Source organism: Bacillus rossius, chromosome 2 (assembly GCF_032445375.1).
Source record: "Bacillus rossius redtenbacheri isolate Brsri chromosome 2, Brsri_v3, whole genome shotgun sequence".
Taxonomy (NCBI): domain Eukaryota; kingdom Metazoa; phylum Arthropoda; class Insecta; order Phasmatodea; family Bacillidae; genus Bacillus; species Bacillus rossius.
Genome location: NC_086331.1, coordinates 1,576,384 through 1,593,284, shown reverse-complemented (window position 1 = coordinate 1,593,284; position 16,901 = coordinate 1,576,384). Strand labels below are relative to the sequence as shown.

At 38.9% G+C, this 16,901-nt stretch overlaps 1 protein-coding gene across 1 annotated transcript in view; it reads left to right on the top strand.

The window, feature by feature from the left end:
• Positions 1–9,829: 9,829 nt before the first annotated feature.
• Positions 9,830–16,901, top strand: part of LOC134529022 (leucine-rich repeat-containing protein 15-like) — a 48,589-nt gene continuing 41,517 nt past the window's right edge. The window contains exon 1 of the mRNA XM_063362699.1: positions 9,830–9,940. The gene's annotated coding sequence lies outside the window, so the exon portion shown is untranslated. The remainder of the gene's footprint in view (positions 9,941–16,901) is intronic.

Below are 16,901 nucleotides of genomic sequence, written 5' to 3'. Positions count from 1 at the left end.
GTTGTACCATCGTCTACGGGAACCTTGACGTCAGCGACGAAGATGATGGAGCAGATCCCGTTGGCAACGTCGACGAAAACACTGGAGGAGACTTCGACAGACATAATACCACCAGCAGAAGAGACTTTAATGCCGGTAGTGCTGGCTGTACAGGAAACCTCAACGGACGCTGTTTCGCCCTCGATGGAGACTTCAATGGATGACGAATCCTCAACAGCTAACGAACATTGATGTCGTTACTGTGACAAGATTTTCTCAAACATCAGCAATGCTCGTCGACATGAGAAGAGAAAATTTGCTAAGAACCCTTATCGTAAAATGTTTGGCTGTATTAAGTGTCGCAAGCAATTTACAAGAAATGCTAATTTGAAGCATCACTTGTAGACATAAAGGCCCTGCAGAGCGGCAGAAAGTAAAGTTATCGGTGCAACAACGATGCATCGATGTGCATAAGAGCATGCCTGGAAATGGTACAACCACAGTTACAACGTCATCTGGTTCGGGTTTGTCTTCAACTAGGCATCCTTGCAGCTACTGTGATACGTCGTTCGCATTTTTCCATGATGCACGAAGACATGAGCGGAGCAAATGCATGAAGAATCCTTCTCGCATGAAGTTTCGCTGTGATGAGTGCCTTAAATGGTTTACTCGAATCGATAATTTGCGCCGACATGCGATAAACTGTAAAGGTGAAGTCCGTGCGCCTACTGCTGAACTACCTGCAGCAATTACGACTCCTCGCTTTAGATTGGTGACTCGTGAGCGTACAGGCAAAAAAACAGATGTGCAGAAACCGATTGCTATGACGTCTGAACATGAAAATAAACCTAAGACTGTGTTCGGTGCATTACAAGTAAACGATAATGGCTTCTACTTGGCGCAGTCTGCATTTCGTGGAACGTTGAAAGACTACTATAATCTAAATACGTTCGGTGAGTCGAAGGACATTTGTACTTTTCTTGATGATATCAGACAGGACATAATCAATCAGCTTACTGATGACGTAGCAACAAACGGTCCATTAAAATATAACTTGTGGTTGGCGTGTCTATATGGAAAGCCATATCCGTTAGATGACAAAGTGAAGAAGTGTGCATTCAAGACATCGGCTGCAGTAATTTACAGTTCTGACGATGTGACGCAAACTGATAAAAACGGTATTTAGAAACTCTGTCAAGAAGAGGAGAACTATGTCAGTAAAGGTTCTGGTTGGACTCTGTATAGTATAAACCGATTGGAGCTAAAAATTAGTCATTTCACACCGATGCGGAACTAAATGTTTGATTATAAATTTGCTAGCTTTCGTAAGTGATCCTGTAGTAGAATAGAAATTATGTAATAAATATTATGTTTGTAAAAGAACTTTCGGTGTTTAATTCCTTGAACCTGTTACTATTATATTAAATTGATGTTATATTTAATTTTTTTGCATCATCCTAGATCGTACCAAGGACCTTAGTCGATCTTATTAATCAGTATATTGATTGGAAATTTATTTAATGATTTCTGAACTTTTTCCCGAATCTCTAGCAATATAATTACGAATTTTCCAAGATGGTGGTGTTGATGGCTTATAGGATGATGGTAGTAGAGGTTTAAAAGTCTTTTTAAGAATGTTGAACATGGTTTATTGAAATTATTATTTTTTTTACATAAAATTAAACATTATTGCATCGATCGGGTATCGAACCAAGGACTGAAACTGATCGAATCAATCTGTAAAATGATGAGTAATTTATTTAATGAATTTTGGAATTTTTCCCGAATTCCTAGCTAAATAATTACACGATTCCAAGATGGCGGCCAAATGACAAGATGGCGGGTGTCACAGCCATAATAAATGATTACTGCACTCTAGCGGGTGAGAATTCAACTAACATGGCGTCAGCGCACTTTAGCAGACGATACAATGATGATGGCTTCTAGCAGACGAAGACATGATGGCGGACATGACATCATACTTGTTGACCTTGTTATTGGTGGTAGGTTAGTCTGTAGGTGACTTCCGTGGAGGAAGGATCGGTCGCCATTTTATTTGCCCTCACCGGGTTCGAACCGAGGACTCCGAGCTCCGTGTCGTTAATGTTTGTTTTTTCAATATTTTTTTACTCAAATTTTATTAAGTGAATTTTTTTATAAATTTTAAATTTTTTTTCATTAAAATCGGATAATAAATAAAAAAGTTAAAGATGGCGGCCGTAATGGATATTGCAATGGTGACGTCATAATCCATGATGACGTCAGAGGCTTATCGTAGGCTGTAGACATGGATGCTTAAGCCTACATATGGACATTTCTAGCTGCTGGGATTTTTAAGGACTAAAAAACGGGAAATTTTCCCTCGAAACGGGAATGTTTCCCTCGAAAAGAGAAATTTTTTATTTGTGGAATTTTTTGAGATTTTTTGGCGGAATTTTTTCTAGAAAAATGGAAATTTTGACATATTTTGAGGAATTTTGGGCAAATTTTGCCCAATTTTGGCTAATTTTGAGGGTCAAAGGTCAATGTCCCACTTTTCCCTTTACGCTGTGTCCCGTTACGCTCATCCAAGATGGCCGCCGTGACCTCACAATCCAAGATGGAGGACCGGCACCCAGCACCACCGCCTGGAGCCTGTGCCAGTATGCCCATTTACATACTACTGACACCGACTTATTTATTTATAACTATGTGACGTTTATACTGGTACTATTTATAATGCTAATTCTGAAGGATATTTTTAGTATGGAACTGTGACAGAATGACTGGATGGAGAAATCTGTATTCCCTCGGAAACATCCGCCTCACGGCAACGACCACCACGTTTCCAACTTCAAAGCATGCCTACAGTTTCTTCGTTGTGATTGGAGGCCTTCTGCAAGAGACGCCATTTCCACCTTTGACCTGGCCAATCAGGACGAGTTTGCTTCCGCACAAAATTGCAGCGATTCGTGAGCCAACAGTAGACATTTACCTCAAAGAAAATCAACCAATCACGAAACATACACGATGCTACAAGGTCTCAACGCACAGCTAATCTCGAAATCTTTTCGCGAAATTACATGCCCCTACCTCTTGCAAATTGCCCAATGTACGTCTGCAACGTAAAAATAATTCCTGGCATGTTTCTTAATATACTTCGGACATTTTTAACCAGTTGCAAATTTGGTCCACATTAAGCGAGGGGGAGCAGTGGTGAGTCTCTGGAAATTCGCATTTCACACTTGGGTTCGACGCCCGTTTCCGGCCGTTCTGACTTCGGTCTTCCTTCGTCTCACAAAACCACCGGAAGCGGAGCTGGCTGCATCCTGACTGAGTCGTGGGATGCATTCTCCAGTTTCCTCGCGGCTATGCTGAGTGTGCTGAGCGACTGTCGACTAGACTAGTCACATCTGTCAAGTCGGTTTACGGACGATCATTTTACGTGATAACGTCATAAGAAAACATTGATGAAAAATTGCATACTTTTTAATTTTCAAATATTATTTACAGTTTTATCTTTGCAAATTTAATTTAAATAATCTGTTTAAATATAATCACGAACAATTAGTTAAAAAGCCCACCTTAACCTGTTTGATGTAATAGAAGTTTTCTCGCACGGTGGTTGGCCAGTTCTTGCACACTCGGCTCAGGCGGAACGTGACAATTTTTCTTGCGTGCAGCCGGCGTTCATTGATTTATAACTAGAGACCGGAAAAATCCGCGGATTCATTTCACGATATGCTATAATCCAAACAACTGTATCTTTATATTGCTTCTCTGATTGGCTCACAGTTTATCTGAAGGACTTTGAGCCAATGAAAAACCTCCAACCAAAAAAGTATCGAATCGCAAGCGTCCCAGTTGACAGGTGTCACGAGTCAATAGCCAATGAGCAGGTGGCATTTGCCTGAGTGTGTAGGGGATTGTGGAGTCTATGCTAGAGGTCATCCAAAGCGCGAATTTTTCCAGTCTCTATTTATAAGACGTTATCACGTCAAAAAAAATGTTTTGCACACAAGTTAAGTGTATTTTATGTATGAATTTTTTCCTTAACGAATATAAATATGTATCAATGTAAAGTAAATTTACCATAGTAGTTTTCAGGGGCAGGTATATTTCGTGAAACATTTATGAATGCTCGTTAGACTGCAACAAAGCATGCCCGTCCCAGCGGTTTCTTCGTTGTGATTGGCAGCCGTCTGCGGGAGAAGTCATTGCCTTATGACCGGGCCACTCAGGGCACGTTTGTTTTCCGCACAAAATGGCGTGTGACAGTAGCATGGGTGTAACTGACAGTAATGCTTCAGTGTTTCAGCACACAGCTGGTCTCGGAAAGTTTTCTTTTTTTCAATGCATGCCTAGAAACCAGAAAAATTCGCGGATTCGCCCCATAACACGCTCTAATCCATATGCTTATACCTTTGTGCTGCTTCTGCTATTCTGGAGTACTCTTGGTCAATGGGAGAACTTCAACAAATGAGTTTAAAAAAATCAGAAGTCACCCATTTTAGACTTCTCGAAAGTCAGCAGCCGTGAAACTTCCCCGAGTACAGAGAGGAATGAGTAGAGACCTGCAAAATTTTCGGTGGCCTTCAGGATAGATTGCACATACCCCTGTACACTCGGGCAAATAACGCCAGTTCATTGGCTGCCGACTTGTAAGTCGTCTCAGCTGGTTTGTCTGTGATTCGATCCTTCTTTGGTTGAGGGTTTATAACTGGTTGAGATTCGTCCAGATGAACAGTAAGCCAATAGCAAAATTATCTAAGAGGTATATGTGTTTGAATTCTAGCCTATCACCGCATGAATCCGTGAATTTTGCAGGTCTCTAGGAATGAGGTTTCGATCCTGGAGGTCAGTGGCACTGCGAATTTCCCGCTCCAATACATGACCATAGAAATGTTTTATGCTGCAATGGGCAAGATTGATTTTTTTTTACATGCGACATTGCTGGTTACACAGTATGTCATAAGAAACCTCAATAACGGACAATATGCAAACACACAGAAAACAAGCCGAAATCAGAATATGTCAAAATTAAAACAAAAAATATATATATATAGACAGCACAAAAAATTCCTTGGTAGGAATAAATCAGGAAAAATAATATACTACGGGACAAACGGACACAGTGGGATAACAGTTGTTTGCGCCTGAGGATTGGAACAAATCTCAGTTCCAGAAACGACGCATCTATTTGGTCTCAGGAATGTTGTACAAGGTGTTTTTCCTGTCTTTATGCACTGTTCTTGTTGCAACTGTCTCGTCTTTTCGGCCCAATGTGTCCATCTGTGCTGTTATATTACTAATTCCTTCCACTGAATATTCTGTGCTATGTTTTTAAACACTTGACATCGGCTGATTTTCTGGTCCGTTATTGTGGTTTCTTATGACATGCCATGCATCCCGCAGTTGCGTGTGTCCCGCAGCGCGCCTCCGCCCTACGAAGTCACTAAGCCACGAAGCCACGAAGCTACGAAGCTGAGGCTGGGTCCACTGGCAGTCGGCCAGGCGGAGGCACAACGAGCTACAGGAGGGTCCAAAAATGCGACCGAAATACTCTCCTAAAGGCAGGCCGCTTCAAGCCGCTGGTTCGACGCCGAATAGCCCTGAAGGCGCGCAAGCACCCACCACGGGCAACTCCGAACCTTTACACAGACCTACAAGAGTGTGTGTAGTATCTCAGAAATACATCAGACTCTACACTGTAAAATAGTTTAATATACCAACTATGTAGGTGGCAGCTGTAACTCCACCGATATACGTTATTTTAACCCACACAATTGTGTATAAAGACACAGATTTATCGTAAAGTAACACACCAGCAAAAAGTACATTTACCCATCACTGACAGGTAATTTAGCCACTAAGCATTAAAATTCACATGTGTTTTTAATTTTTTCATCAAGTAAAACTATACACACGCTAACTACGGTCCGTGTAGTTTTTCACATTGAAATATGTAATAGTAGTAAATCATTAGATTTAAAATAACTCATACAGTGTAGGTGTACATTTCCTTATAACGCACACGCCATTTATCCATACTTAGAGCGGGACTAACCTGAGTCCAAATTTAGAAATTGAGGTTTTATTCCATATTTGTGTCTCAAATTGTTCATTTTTTATTGTACCATACATCGTAACTCACTCAAGTTATTTTCTAAAGCATGTAGCCTACAATGGCAGTCTACAGCTACAATGTTTTGTACCTGTTGCTAGTGGGGAATCTCAAGTTCCTCTTGCCCGCCACTTGTATGTAGTGGTTGACTGAAAACACAATATCATTTAAGAGCAGTTTTATTTACCCAGTTTTAAGACTTTGACTTGGTTGTTTCCAAGGTACTGATCATAAATTACACATGGTGGACCTGTAGGGAAGGCTAAGATGTCGATTAACCTAGATTCGGAGATGCTTTTGTTTGACGCTAAAGTCGTTTAAGTCTGCACCACCTAACTTGTCTCCAATTTTATAGTTCTCAAAATAAGTACCACTGATACCCACTTCCCAACTTTCACTTGCAAATTAACACTGTTACAACCTAAAGGGTGTAATAATAGTCTTAAATAATATCAAGGAGTACGATTAGCTAACAGTTTATTGACTGAATTGAAAAACAAAATATAGTACCAAGTTCCAATGATTATTATGTCATTTAATACTGCTGGGAATACTTAGGATTGAGCTATCGATACTATTGCTCGCTTCCGATGTGAACAGACAGATTGTTACAATTATTTCTTGCCAATAGATTATCTCAAATATTTCATTTGAAACTGTTAAGGACTTTACATAATGTTGGGTTAAATACTGTTATTGGCTTGACATTAAAACATGTGAGCCCTCACATAAATATTAGCCGTTATAACAATAACTTACCATTGAATTAATCGACACCTTGAAACAAGCTCAAAAAGTTGTACTAAAACTTAAAGTCCAAAGAAAAGGAAACAAATGGACAATGGATACAGCTAGAATTGTAAAATTCATTCAAGAAGGGAGCAACCAAATTTTAACACGATTCAGTAAATAGGAGTGAAAAGAATGCTGACAATTAATATTGTCTCTCATGAAATTTAACTTTCACCAACATGCAAAACAAAATGTTAATTAATAAACAAAAAAAGGTATCAAAGTCCACCGCGACCTGTGAGGTTCTTGCATATATGCTTACTCGCCTCGAACATTCATCCGTTGTCGTAGTTCAGCCGGTTCACGGCTTGCCAAGCGAGTAGCGGAACTCGCCCTATCGACTTGGGCTTCCGACCTGGCGGGCCCCAGATGTCCGTGATCGTCAGCCGTAACTCTCCAGCTCCCGGGGAAGTCAAATGGTCGTTCCTCGCTCGGGACCAGCAGACTCGCTCGTCTGAACTGTCTGCTGTATAACGTCACCGTTGACTGCGTCGTTCGACGTGTGGGATCATTTGGTAGTGCAAGATGTTGAACATGAATGTTGTCATCGAGGGGTTTGTCGCCGACTGTAACTCAGTGTCGACCAAAACACATGTCACTTTTGGCTGCATCACCTGCCTCACCATAGCCGCCACGCTCGCCCTGCCACTCGCTGCGAGTTCCACTCGCTCCTCTTGAGACTATCGAGACGTCCAGCACCTGAGACGACTCGCAGACTAAACCAAACTAATACCTGAGGATCGCTGAGCTTCCCAGTGTTGACGTGAAAGTCCGTGGAGGTATCTGCAGGCTACGAGGCCTGCAGGCGGGGTTTATATACCTGCTCGGCGCCAGAACGTTCTCGAACAAGCTCCGGTGACGTGGCAGACTCCCGCGACAGCCCGGGCCAAGCTGCGCTGGTTGCATAACTGGAGCGAAGCTGGTGGCGTTCCAAACAAGTTAAGGGGCAAAACAAGAACCAGGCCACAGCCATCTGGAACCAACACGTGATTTTTGTTTAAAAACACTGTTAATTACAAGAAGTTATGTACAAAGACTGTTGGTAGAGCAGCAGTGGCAGTATGACATGAGCACCATTGCTTCTACTGTGATAACTGTCAGGTTTGTTGGCACACACAACACCCTGTAAAATGAGGTAGGTTGGGCCCTTGTTGTGTGGAATATCATCTCTGCAGCAATTTTATTAAAGGAAAAATTAGATAAAATACAGTTAAATGTTATTTGGTCAACAACACAATTTAATCAACATGTGCATGAAAACAGTATTAAGTCCGTGTTTGATGGTAAATATTTGCAAGGTTGATTTTGATTATCTTAAAGGTATAAGTAGTTGTATGTTACCAAATGCGTTCCTTTTCGCAAATGTTACTTGTTGCTTCAGCTAAAGAATATCTAGAAATTTATCTGGAGAGATTTATAATTTATTGAGAACCAGTATTAGTATTACTTAACCATTAAAGACGTCTAGTCCCTTTTATTAGTTACTTTTGCTTCAAATATTTTTCATAGAATACCTTCATATTAAGTGCGTTTTTTAAATTAAAGTTTTATTGAAACTATAATAAAAAATATTTTTTATAAAATTTTATCTTTTTCCCAACATTTTACGATAATACTTAAGAATTTTCAAAATTGCGGACATGACGTCATAATCCAAGATGGCAGAATAATATTTATTAAAATTTTAATAAATTAATTTTATATTAATTTAAAAATTGTTCCCGATTTTCTAGCATAGGAAATACGGATTATCAAAATGGCGGGTGTAACGAAAAATGCAACGTTTCAAGAATCCTAAACGGCGGGTATGACCTTACGCAATTTTTATTACATTTTTAAAATTGTAGTTAAGAATTTTTTCATACATAAATTACATGTTTACTCTCGCCGGGAATCGAACCGAGGAATGGTATCGATTGCGTAACTATACATTTGAAGTAAGCAATTTTTTTATATATATTTTTGGACTGTCTTTTTGCGCCTGAGACGGAAACAGCTCTCAGTTCCGGAAAAGTGTCAACAGTTTTGTCTCAAGAAGCCTACTCTGTTCGCCTGTAGTGTACATAATATATGTTTACTGTAATCGTTGTATTCTTCTGGTTGTCGCTGTTTTGTCCAAGGACGTTTTTCTTTTTTGGACTTGTTTGTACATGAATGGGTTACACAACAACAGTAATTGCAGGCAGACAACAACAATTGGACAACGCACCAAATGTACGAATACATCGATGAAGATAAACAGATATGAACAACACAGCGACGAAAACACCGGCGAACACAATATGTTTCCTACGACAAAACTGTTGCGACATTTCGGGAACTGGCATCTGTTCCTGTTATCGGGCACAAACAGACTGTCATCAGTCATCAGTTGGAAGTAAATTATTTTTATGATTATGTATAAAGCTAATTATTTGCTGACAATTTTCACGGTACTTCCTAGCTAATTCCTTCAAGCTATTAAAAAAGGGGGTTGTCTGTAAAGTCGGTTTACGGACGATAATTTTACGTGATAACGTCATAAGAAAACATTGATGAAAAATTGCATACTTTTTAATTTTCAAATATTATTTCCAGTTTTTCGCAAGTTTAATTCAAATAATTTGTTTTAATATAATCACGAACAATGAGTTAAAAAGCCCGCCTTAACCTGTTTGATATTATTGAAGATTTTCTCGCACGGTGGTTGGCCGGTTCTTGCACGCTCGGCTCAGGTGGAACGTGACAATATTTCGTGCGTGCAGCCGGCGTTCATCGATTTATAAGACGTTATCACGTCAAAAAAAAAAACTTTCAGCGTAGTAGCACTTATAGAGCGAACCAGTTGAGTCCAACTCTGAGCGCGGATGTCCGCTCCATTGCTCCCGCCGCACTGCTGCACACACTGGCCGCGACTGTGCGCCACGAAGCAGCGCAAAGCAGACGTGCGGAGAAGCAGGGAGGGGGAAGGCGAGAGTCTGCTGTTTTCCGACAGCTGCGCGTCGAGCCGAGCCAGGCACAGCTGCGAGCGAGACGGGACCCAGAGTGCCAGCCGAGTGCCAGCCGAGTGCCAGCCGCCCAGTGCAGGTAAGCAGTGTCGCAGCTGCGTGTCACTTGCACCAGCTGCAGTGCGTTCCGGCCGATCTGCTTCACTTCTGACAGCCATTAGTGCCAACAGCTGCACAAAACACACCTCTGCCTTTTCACATGTTCCAACTGACAGCATATCAGAATGATAAAAGCATTCATGACTAAAAATAAAACCCAGTTATGTTTTAAAAACATGTTGTTAGTATCTTAAATTCACTGTTTAGTATATTTTATAATGGGTGAATTATTTTTGTTGGCATACTTTATCTAGCTAACTCTATCTCTGGTTATTGCCGAATAACGTTGGTTTATGTTTTTTTATTATTTTTATTTAAATCAAACTCTGTCGTATTTTGTTAATTTTTGTTACTTAAGAGACCAATAAACATACAGTAACGGCGTGTAAGTGGTTAAAATGTAAACTAATCTTGGACAAAGTCGATGGGTTAGTTGTCTATTCACTGTGATCATCCTGGGCAAGTTTGATCGAAACTAGTGTATATTCGCCTGCGAGTGGCCATGTAAACTTTTGCTCTGAGATATGAAAAGAACAAATCCTACTGCACAGTCGTAAAAAGGTTTTCAAAAATGGGGCGAGGCAACGATAAAACGTTGGATTCTTATTCGGAAGAATCCTGCTTCGAATACCGGTCCGAACATCTTGATCTCGGTCTTCCCTGGATTCTGAAGTTACCGCAGGTAATTGCTGGGTGCTTTCTTGCTATATGAAGATATTGAAGATCACAAAAATTCTTCCAACTCAATTTTTTTTTCTTTTTTTTCCCTCAGTTTTGTCATACATAATTAATTCACTCTATGTATCCGTCAACTTGTTTCAAAGTTCAAACTTTAAAACGTTCTTTAACGCAAGTGAAAACACATTTAATGGAAACAGCTAAGAGAATAAACAAACTCCAGAACATTTTAAGATAGTAAAGGTTGCCAGCAACGGGCCCTTACAAGACTTTAAGCTAGTGTGAATAAATTTTGATGGTATAGTAACGTCAAAGACGTCCTACACTCCTTTAGAAAAATTACGTGTCACTATTTTAAATCCCGTTTAACGATTTTCTTGATTAAGCGTGATCTTCAAATCACCTGTATGACCATATTAACTAGCAAAATAATATGCTTGAAAAACAAAAATATCAAGCACATCTGGTATAAACAGGTGAAAATGTTTATACTTGAGAGTTTTTTTTTATTCCAGTAGAACCGGGAAATTGTGAGGAGGATAAAAGTGCTAACCTACACAGTGTTACTAAGTGTATGTTCACGTTTGTAAATGGTATATATGAACCTAAAAGTACTGGGAATTGGTGAAATTTCACTGTAAAACTTTTTAAATTCTCGAAACAGATTGTAGCAATAGGATTTTATTCGCAATTGTTCTTTGTAACAGAGAACAATGAGTTTTGGTTGTATTGGATTTTATAATTGAATTTGGTATTAGTAGTATAGGATAGCCGGTCCGGAAACAGGGTCCAGGGGGCGGAGCCGGTGCCGGTGTCCGCCATGATGAATTGTGTCAAAACGGCGGCCATCTTGGATGAGTGTAACGGGACACAGCGTAACGGGACAAGTAGGACATTGACCTTTGACCCTCAAAATTTGCCAAAATTGGGCAAAAATTGCCCAAAATTCCTCAAAATTCGCCAAAATTTCCATTTCTAAAGAAAAAAATTCCGCCAAAAATTCTCAAAAAATTCCTCAATCCAAAAATTAGGATTTCGAAAATCCTCAAAAGTCGTTTTGCCCTAGAAAAAACCCAAATTCCTAAAAATGGCTTAAGCATCCATGTCTAAAGCCTCCGGTAAGCCATTTCTAGGAATAAGGATACCATGACCGCCATCTTGGATCATGACGTCACCGTTGCAATTTTCGTTACGACCGCCATCTTTAAAATCTTTATTTATTATCCAATTTTAACGGAAAAAAATTTAAAATTTATAAGAAAATTCACTTAATAAATTTAATAAAGTTTTTATAAAAAACAAACATTTACAACACGGAGTTCGGAGTCCGCGGTTCGAACCCGACAAGTGCAAAAAATAAAAATGGCGGCCGATCCTTCCCCCGTGGTGGGTGCTGGCAGACTGACCCCCACCACTTTTTTTCAAAGCATATATAACATCATCTAGTATGACGTCATGACCGCCATCTTGTCTTCGATGCTGGAAGCCATCATCATTGTATCGTCGGCGAGAGTGCGCTGACGCCATGTTAGTTGAATTATTATCCGCTAGAGTGCAGTAATCATTTATTATTGTGACACCCGCCATCTTGAAATTTGGCCGCCATCTTGAAAATCCGTAATTATTTAGCTAGAAATATGGGAAAAGTTACAAAATTCATTAAATAAATCACTCATTAATTTACAAATTGATTCGATCCGCTCCTGTTCTCGGTTCGATACCCGATCGATGCAATAACGTTTAATTTTATGTAAAAAATAATAATTTCAATAAACCATGTTCAACATTCTTAAAGAGACTTTAAAACATCTACTACCATCATCCTATCAGACATCAAGACCACCATCTTGGAAATGTGTAATTTTAATGCTAGAGATTCGGGAAAAAGTTCAAAATTCATTAAATAAATTTATAATCTATATACTGATTGATTAGATCGACTTAGGTCCTTGGTGCGATCCCTGGTCGATACAAATCAACTTTAATATTTTAAAAAAGTACCACTAAAGTGATAGGTTTGAGAAATAAAACACCACAAAGTCTTTTACAAACATAATATTTATTACACAATTTCTATCCTACTACAGAATCACTTGCGAAAGCCAGCAATCTTATAAACATTTAGCCCTGCATAGACGTGCAACGACTACTTCTTAGCTCCAACAGCTCCAGCAGCTCCAAATGCTCCAAATGTTTAACACAGCTCCAAATGGCTCCAAATGCTTGACAGCTCCAAATGTCTCCAGCAGCTCCAAATGCTCCAAATGGCTCCAACAGCTCCAAACGGCCTCCAAATGGCTCCAACAGCTCCAAAAAACCTCCAAATGGCTCCAACAGCTCCAACAGCCTCCAAATGCTTAACACAGCTCCAAATGGCTCCAAATGCTCCAAACGGCCTCCAAATGCTTAACAGCTCCAAATGCTTCAAAAGGCTCCAAATGCTCTAAATGACTCCAAAAGGCTCCAAATGCTCCAAACGGCCTCCAAATGCTTGACAGCTCCAAATGGCACCAAATGCTCCAAATGCTCCAAATGGCTCCAACAGCTCCAAACGGCCTCTAAATGGCTCCAACAGCTCCAAATGGCTCCAAATGCTCCAAATGGCTCCAACAGCTCCATCTTCAATTGGTTCCAACTGATTACAATTACTTTTCTTATCGAGCTTGGCATGATTACTAACATGTTTTTATTAGTATACATTTTGACTGGCAGTGGTAACGTATTTTGCACCTTTAAGTTATATTTTTTATTTAGAAATCAGATTTCGATAAATGGTAGATACCATTTGGAAAGAAAATATATTAATTTATCTTCAAGTTTATACTAATACATTTAATTTAATCCATTATTGTATGTAGCCAGCTTCCCTCAGTTCTTAGAGTATGAAGGATATTTCTTTAATGTTCGAAAAGTTTCCTGCACAAAGCGATCCATGTAGTTGCCGTAGCCTTTCAACCAATATGTTAGGATCTTCCCATGAGGTATAATCAATCTCTTCTGCTGCATTCATCATCATCCTTGCATGTTTTTAATAAATATTATTATCTCTGGTGTCTATCGTTTTAACACCAACCACAAGGTCACTTTCGTCATCGTGCCAGTGATTATCACGAACTTGATCAGGATAATTTATTTTATTACGACGTTTCCATCGTTTTGGTCTCAAACCACCATCACAGTCTTTACTCTTGCATGCTGTTGGTGCTTCAGCACAGTACTCAATCATGTCAGCCTTAGATGTGTCAGCGCAGTCTTCGTTCATGCCAGCTTCTGATGTGTCACCACAGTCTTCAATCATGTCAGCATCACGAACTTGATCAGGATAATTTTTTTTATTACGACGTTTCCATCGTTTTGGTCTCAAACCACCATCACAGTCTTTACTCTTGCATGCTGTTGGTGCTTCAGCACAGTACTCAATCATGTCAGCCTTAGATGTGTCAGCGCAGTCTTCGTTCATGCCAGCTTCTGATGTGTCACCACAGTCTTCAATCATGTCAGCATCACGAACTTGATCAGGATAATTTATTTTATTACGACGTTTCCATCGTTTTGGTCTCAAACCACCATCACAGTCTTCACTCTTGCATGCTTTTGGTGCTTCAGCACAGTACTCAATCATGTCAGCCTTAGATGTGTCAGCGCAGTCTTCGTTCATGCCAGCTTCTGATGTGTCACCACAGTCTTCAATCATGTCAGCATCACAAACTTGATCAGGATAATTTATTTTATTACGTCGTTTCCATCGTTTTGGTCTCAGACCGCCATCACAGTCTTCGATCTTGCCTGCTTTAGGTGCTTCAGTACAGTACTCAAACATATCAGCCTCAGATATGTCACCACAATCTTCAATCATGCCAGCTTCAGATGATTCATCAAAGTCTTCGACCTTGTAAGCTTCAGGTGGTTCTCCATCTTTCACATTTTCATGGAGACGTCTAGATATTGGAGTAAATATATTTTCATTTCTAATGTGGTTACAACTTCCTTCGTGTGTTTTAAATTTTAAATTATTATCTTGCTCTAGATCAGTAATTTTAGCATTAGCTTTTTTGCCTTCGTTCCTCTTCCGCGATGTTGTAGCCCAGTCTTCGTTATCTTTATTCATCTTAATTGTACAGGTCTTGTAATGTCTATCCAAGTAATATCTTCTACCAAAGGATTTCTGACACTGACTGCAATGGAATGGTTTTTGACAAGGACCTAAATTACACTCGCTTCTCTCATGTCGTTTAGCATTCTTTCTCAAGGTAAACACCTTGCTACAGTATCTACAGTGATGTCGTTTTGATACAGCAACTAATCCCGAATCAGGATTCATATTAGTTACTGAGACTATTGCCAGACGCAAACTAAGAGTTTTAAATTAGATATATTACTTAAATAGAATTGTTTAATTATTTCATCAGCGAGAATTAATTTATCTCATTCAAAGGTACTTGTTGCAAGTAGTTCTGCTTTTCAACAACAGATGTCGCCACATGTTACTTGCAGGTAAATAATATTTAGTTCTTTTATGCGGGATGCGGGATGCTCACTAACGATCGAAAAAGAAGAATGGCTTCGCTAGACTCCAAAGAGAAGGAAGTTCGTCCTTCCTGTTAGTGCTTCTTAGATTTCTCAGAGATTATTTGACTGAGAAATGATATTTTTTTTAATTTCCACCTGATAAAAATATTACAAGTGTTGATTAAGTAGCAGAAATTCACTAATTACATGTAACCTTGAAAAAAAAATGACATGACTCATTTAGTAAAAAAAAAAATCCTTCATGCAGAGATCAATTTCTCATCTGTAACCAGAAGCACTCGGAGAAAACCATCAGATGTCTATTCAGGAATAATCATAAGCACCCAGAGAAAACCATCATAATATTGTCAAGAATAATCAGGAGCACACGGAGAAAACCGCCATAATATTGTCAAGAATAATCGGTAGCACACGGAGAAAACCGCCACAAGTTTTCTTTGATATCATAAAATTACAAAAAAAAATTAATAAAAAATTAAAAATAAAAACGAAAAAAATTCAAACATTCTGCTAACTTGTAAACTTTTCTTTGATGTGCAAAGTTAGAGTTCTAGTACAAGCCAGAATCAGTTTTTGAATTTTTTTCGTTTTTATTTTAAATTTTTTATTAATTTTTTTTTGTAATTTAATGATATCAAAGAAAACTTGTGGCGGTTTTCTCCGTGTGCTTCCGATTATTCTTGACAATATTATGGTGGTTTTTTTCCGTGTGCTCCTGATTATTCTTGACAATATTATGATGGTTTTCGCTGGGTGCTTATGATTATTCCTGAATAGACATCTGATGGTTTTCTCCGAAAGCTTCTGATTACAGAATCAGTTTTTGAATTTTTTTCGTTTTTATTTTAAATTTTTTATTAATTTTTTTTTTTGTAATTTAATGATATCAAAGAAAACGTGTGGCGGTTTTCTCCGTGTGCTTCCGATTATTCTTGACAATATTATGGTGGTTTTTTTCCGTGTGCTCCTGATTATTCTTGACAATATTATGATGGTTTTCTCTGGGTGCTTATGATTATTCCTGAATAGACATCTGATGGTTTTCTCCGAGTGCTTCTGGTTACAGATGAGAAATTGATCTCTGCATGAAGGATTTTTTTTTTTACTAAATGAGTCATGTCATTTTTTTTTCAAGGTTACATGTAATTAGTGAATTTCTGCTACTTAATCAACACTTGTAATATTTTTATCAGGTGGAAATTAAAAAAAATATCATTTCTCAGTCAAATAATCTCTGAGAAATCTAAGAAGCACTAACAGGAAGGACGAACTTCCTTCTCTTTGGAGTCTAGCGAAGCCATTCTTCTTTTTCGATCGTTAGTGAGCATCCCGCATCCCGCATAAAAGAACTAAATATTATTTACCTGCAAGTAACATGTGGCGACATCTGTTGTTGAAAAGCAGAACTACTTGCAACAAGTACCTTTGAATGAGATAAATTAATTCTCGCTGATGAAATAATTAAACAATTCTATTTAAGTAATATATCTAATTTAAAACTCTTAGTTTGCGTCTGGCAATAGTCTCAGTAACTAATATGAATCCTGATTCGGGATTAGTTGCTGTATCAAAACGACATCACTGTAGATACTGTAGCAAGGTGTTTACCTTGAGAAAGAATGCTAAACGACATGAGAGAAGCGAGTGTAATTTAGGTCCTTGTCAAAAACCATTCCATTGCAGTCAGTGTCAGAAATCCTTTGGTAGAAGATATTACTTGGATAGACATTACA